The sequence below is a fragment of the Sinocyclocheilus anshuiensis genome, unplaced genomic scaffold (genome assembly GCF_001515605.1).
Source record: "Sinocyclocheilus anshuiensis isolate Anshui unplaced genomic scaffold, SAMN03320099.WGS_v1.1 scaffold1635, whole genome shotgun sequence".
In the NCBI taxonomy this organism is placed as follows: domain Eukaryota; kingdom Metazoa; phylum Chordata; class Actinopteri; order Cypriniformes; family Cyprinidae; genus Sinocyclocheilus; species Sinocyclocheilus anshuiensis.
The window spans coordinates 166,067-172,171 of NW_015549682.1; positions in this window are offsets into that span (position 1 = coordinate 166,067).

Sequence of the window (6,105 nt, forward strand, 5' to 3'; positions counted from 1 at the left end):
GAGCAGGGAACTCAGAAGGCCATGGCTGGACGGCCTCCGTGGCCTTGGCCTCGCCACTCGGCCTGGCCACTATGGATGCCACATACTACCCCCCCCCCAAAAAAAATTCTTGGGGAGAATATCATCTTTAGAGGCCCTCCGTAGGCCTAACTCGGGAACAGTGGCCCTCCCTGGGCTTGACTTGGGGGCTGGAGCCCTCATTGGGCTCGACTTGGGAACTGGAGCCCTTTCTGGGCTACACTCGGGGACTGGAGCCCTCTCTGGGCTAAACTCGGGACTGTAGCCTTCTCTGGGCTAAACTTGGGGACTGGAGCCCTCTCTGGGCTAAGCTCGGGGACTGGAGCCCTCTCTGGGCTAAGCTCGGGGACTGGAGCCCTCCCTGGGCTAAACTCGGGGACTGGAACCCTCTCTGGGCTAAACTTGGGGACTGGAGCCCTCTCTGGGCTAAACTCGGGGAATGGAGCCCTCTCTCGGCTAAACTCGGGGACTGAGGCCCTCTCTGGGCTAAACTCGGGGACTGGGACCTTCTCTGGGCTAAACTCGGGGACTGGAGCCCTCCGTGGGCTAAACTCGGGAACTGGAGCCCTCTTTGGGCTGGATTCGGGGGCTGGAGCCCACACTGTAGCGAGCTCTGGGGCTGGAGCCGACACTGGAGCGAGCTCTGAGGCCAGGATGAGGGCGGAGAACAGTCTTTTTCTCCTCATCCTCCTCCTTTGGTTAGAGGACATCGCCGAGGCTGGCGGGCTTGACATCGGAATGGCCGGCGGGCTGGAGAGAGCTGCGGACGGCGGGCTTGACTGAGGAATGGCCGGCGGGCTAGACTTTGGAGCGGCTGGTGGGCTTGGGAATGCCGTAGCCAGCGGGCTTGACTTCGGAGCGTCCAGTGGGCTTGGGAATGCTGCGGCCGGCGGGCTTGTCTGCTGAGCGGCCGACGGGCTTGACTGAGGAACGGCCGGCGGGCTAGACATCGGCGCAGCCGGCGGGCTGTTTCTGGCTCGGGGCCGGACACTCTCCAGACACCGGGAGGATCCCTTCCCTCCAGCTTAGTCCCATGGTGTCTGGGAGGTCCACGGGGTGATGGTAATTGGCCCCATGCCAGAACAAAGAGTTGATGGTGGCGTCATCTGAAGCCGTCGCTGCGGCGAGCTTTCATGGAAAGCACGTGGGGGAGGAAAACACAAAACACGGAACACAGGACTGACATCTGCATGTTTAGGAGATGTTACGCTCTTAAATTAAATTTGAGCAATTTAGCTCAGATCTCTAACCCAAATTAAATGCTTGGTTCATGAATCGAAAACCAATAAATCAGACAAAAATCACCTAACCCTGACCCTAAAATGAACTCTCATCTGTGCACATCAAAAGATATAGGGTAATATATGAGCCTTTTTTTACTATTGAGAACACAAAAAATATCCTTACAAGTTGTTGCAAACCAAGTTGCCAAAAGTCATCTGATGCCCTGTTCTTTGTAACTTTCACTTTGATGTGTCCAGTGTAGAAATGGTCACAGATTGCCGTAGAAAACACTTGCACTACATTGAAATCCAATTTACCCTGTAAAACCCTATAAAAAACGTCTAATTTGCCTGTCTTGGTGTTTGTTTGTGCATGTGTGTAGGCCAAATGTCCTAATGTGCTAATATAGGGAAATACCATTGCAACCAACTTAAATTGAAATCCCAATACAAGAGGACATTAAACACTAACAGATTCTCCCCCTATATTAATTGTGTGCACAAAATAACACTTAATTTCAACATTAAAGGGATAGTTCACCCAAAAATGAAAATGTGACATTTATCTGCTTACCCCCAGGGCATTCAAGATGTAGGTGACTTTGTTTCAACAGTAGAACACAAACAAAGATTTTTAACTCAAACCGTTGCAGTCTGTCAGTCATATAATGGAAGTGAATGGGAATCACAGCTTTGAGAGTCAAAAAACATACACAAACAAAACCAAATTAAACCCTGCGGCTCGTGACGATACATTTATGTGTAAAGACATGAAACGATCGGTCTGTGCAAGTAACTGAACAGTATTTATATCGGTTTTTTTTTACCTCTGATTCACCGCAATGTCTGAACTGCCCTGTCTCAGTGTCTCAGTGCCTGAGATTTTTATCTCACAAAATAAGACTTTTGGGAAAATGGTTACATTTTGGAGATATACACAAACGAATACACCACATCAAAGGACTAACTCTGCAGACCTAGGAGAGGGAACACACACACACACACACACACACACACACACACACACACACACATAAAGCATATTTTAAAAACTTCATTATTAAATGTATATTTATTTGTAACATATTAACAGCAATAATAATAATGCTTTAACATTCCAGGTGAAGAAAATATAGACACTGATAAGAGACTCAACAGCAGTAGCTGACAAAAGAAACTTGTCTTTTGTAGTTTCCCGCTTTCCTGGACAAACTGTTCTGATTTTCTGTCAATTATTCTCCTTTAGGGCATCCAGAAAGAAATAAGACCCTATGATATTTAAGATGTTGTCAACATACTACACTTACAGTGTAAGAAAAAAATAAAATAAAACAAGCTAACATCTATATCTTGGGAACAAAGTCATCAAGCAAACACTATGATTTGATTAATCAGATAGGAAATAAATTCAGGATAATTTGCATTGATTTATAGTGAGTCTTTTTCCAGAACCGCTGATGTCATAAACACTCTGTTCACAAGTTATTTACCTCGAGTTGTCTTTGTTTTCTTTGCATGTCACATATCTCAAGCATGCACTTCACTGATACTGTCCTGTACTCTGTAACCTCCTCTGTAACTTTTGATCAAAATGTAGTGGCAAAATTATTGGTTGTGATGGAAATGACAATACTGGTGGAAGCACTTAATGCTGCATTTGAGTCAAAGACAGTGGTGGGAAAATCTGAGTTTATATTTATGCATTCAGCAGACACTTTTATCCAAAGAGACTTACATTGCATTCAAGGTCTACATTCTATCAGTACATGTACTCCCTGGGAACTGAACCCATGAGCTTGGCTTTGCTAGCTGTGCTTTGCTGGTTGAGCTACAGGAGTCCTCTGGGTATTCCTGTCAGTCATACCACAAGATGGCACCGTGACTCAACAAGAATATTTCATGTTCTGCCAATTATGGCAAAATCACAATTTAAAGCAATGTTAAAACTGTCCCAAATGATGTTGTTATTTAAAACGTTTAAACTAATGCCAAATAATGGTTGCACTTTATTTTACAGTACGTGCACTTACATCCCCTTACAATGTACTTACCTAAGAAAGTACTGAGTAATATAAGGCAACTACATGGGTTAAGGTTAGGTTTTGGTGTAGGTTCAGGGTTAGTATCTAGTTATTACCTAATTATTGTAATTGCTATAATAACTACATGGTATGTACATGTGGAACAGGACTGTAAAATAAAATGCTACCCAAATAATGGTATGCACTTCCAGATGTTAGAGCAAAATGTTAGATGTTAGATCTTTTGAATGAGCAAAACAGGTGCATGACATATATTTGTATTATTAATTTTCATGTATGATTTAGGTTTTAAATGTTTAAACTTAATTGATATATTCTCCTAACCAATCCCTAAACACTAAACATAACTGTTGGTAAGCCTCTTGACATATTTAAATCGATTTTTTTTTTAATCTACGAGCCCTTATAAAAGACCATATTTTTTTAATGCAAATATAAGTTGTTTTCTTTGTATGCATGAGCTTGATTTTTATTACCCGCAGTGTGGATTGGCGTGTCTTGTCTGGTGTGCAACCAACTTAAAGTGTAGTAAACCTTAAAATAGTTGCTACAAACTAGTGTGTTTATGATTACGTTAATGAATGAAACTAATATGATAACAAATACCAGTCTGCAACATCTAGCAGCATAACTGAATGCTTTTGTACAGCTAAAAATAACTGGAAGCGGATGACACAGAAAGCGTCGCACATTTCAAGTTTGAAATCGCCTCATTAAAAATAAGATAGGAAGATAATAAAATTGAATCGTTTCTGTGGTCTAGCAGTCTTTGCACCCATTTGTTTCAGGTTTGAATCAGGTCTCCTCTGATGGAGTACTATTAGCTAGGTGGCGCTGTCACAAAAATCTAGGCTCCTAAAAATGCAGTCCTAAAACTGCAGCCTCCGGTATCACAGGATTATAATACTGCATGAGGCGAGCTCCACCGCAGAGCTCCTGAAGAGGCATTACGTCACAAAAGTGTGGAATACGGCAAAGGTTTAGGCCGTGTGTTCACCAATGCGTTTTTAGCCAGCTTAGCCACCTAGCTGTGAGCGCTCGAGAGTGCTTCTGCGGCACAGTGTTTTTTGTTTTTTTGGCTGATATGATACAGAATATCCTCGGATAATCTGATTTTGCAGATAATTTATTTCTGAATATAAAACTGTTGACAGAATGTAAAGTACTTGCTCTGGCCCTTGTTTTAAATGATTTTATTCCATTGTTGTGCTTCTTGTTGTCGTCTTGCTCTTGAACAACAAGGATGTGGCGATTGGTCGGTGTGGTTTTTGCCCCGCCCCTCCTCCACTGTGATTGGACGGCTGACTAAAAAGTGACAGGGATGAGCGCTGTGTTTTACTCTAAGTTGAAAATTCTTCAACTCTCACCATCAAGAAAAAACGTCCAAGCTCTCAATGCTCAGCATGAAATAGCATCTCTCAGCATCTCATGATTCTGGCGTTTAAAAAAAACTGTGCTCACATTGAAAACAATTTTAAAAAGCCTTGGGAAAAATGCTTTGGTGGACAGCAGCTCTGCTACTAAATTTATTTAAATACGGGTATCCCTGTACAGCTATGATCAGCTGTTCCTCCATCTTGGCTGAGCTTTCAATGTTTTTACCTAAAGGATGAAGCTGATTGGTCAGCTCTTGTCACATGACCTGCGGTGCACTTGCGGCATTCTGAAAAGTTGAGATGTTTTCATCTCACTGTGGTGAAAAACGAACGCATCGCATCACATGAACATTGCGACTGTCGCTCGTCTACATTTGAAATAACGAACTTGAGCGTGCAAAAGACGTTACGTGTGTGTGGCCCCTTAAGGTGCTGTTTGGGACAGGGCTGCTGTCAACATTTTTAATGTTCGTTCAATTAAACTTTTATAATTTGTAATGCAAAGTATGTTTTTCTAAATTCAATGCAAAATATTTTAACAAGTGGTCTCATAAATGCATGTTATTTTGTTTACAGATTGAAAACTTTGGAATACAACATTTTTATTATGCAGAAAATTTATTTATTTATTTATTATCAGGCTACTCATTCATGAGCATTGGTTTACTACATGACCTTGGGAACAATAAGGAAAAAGAGATGCGACATTCCTTGGTGTGGAACAGGATACGAGACAGGATAAGATGCACAAAGGAGGGAGGTGGGCTTCCAGGCTTTATCCATGGGTGGCTACTAGTCCATTAAACATCATTATACGCCATTTCCAGAAGCGCGAGATGGCTTATTCACCTGTATTAAATATTTCCGTACATGTGTGGACTGACTTTTTTGTTTATTGACTTTGAGATTCTTCACATCATTCTCTTGTTTAAAAATAGCACTTTTCCTCCCTCTTCAGAGAAGCCGATATGAAAGAAAATGATGGTCAATCATTACCAAACAATATCACAGCCAATGAAACTAGGACATGGTCTTAAAAATCAACATCAGTTACATAAATTGTTTAAACAATTACATAATTTGAGTAATATTGATATTCGTGTATATAAAGGTTTGAAATTACGAAATACATGCAGTGTTAGTACATGTGTAAAAATGAAGAAATGAACTTTTTTTTTTGGTGTATGCTGTACAGGCAGTTCTTTGATAAGCGTGTATCACACACTGTTTCATACTGCTCTATAGCTTATGTTACACCAAGACTGTTCTCTGATATGCTTCATAACTACATCAAGGTCACTTACACCCACATTCAAAAATATCCAGGTCACATTTCACTCCAAAATGCTCCCAAAAATGTAATTTAAATGATGCACTTTTCTCATTTTCCTCAAAAACACATGCTTAAAAAAATGCTTAATTTTTATTCTTTTACTCTCCCCATTA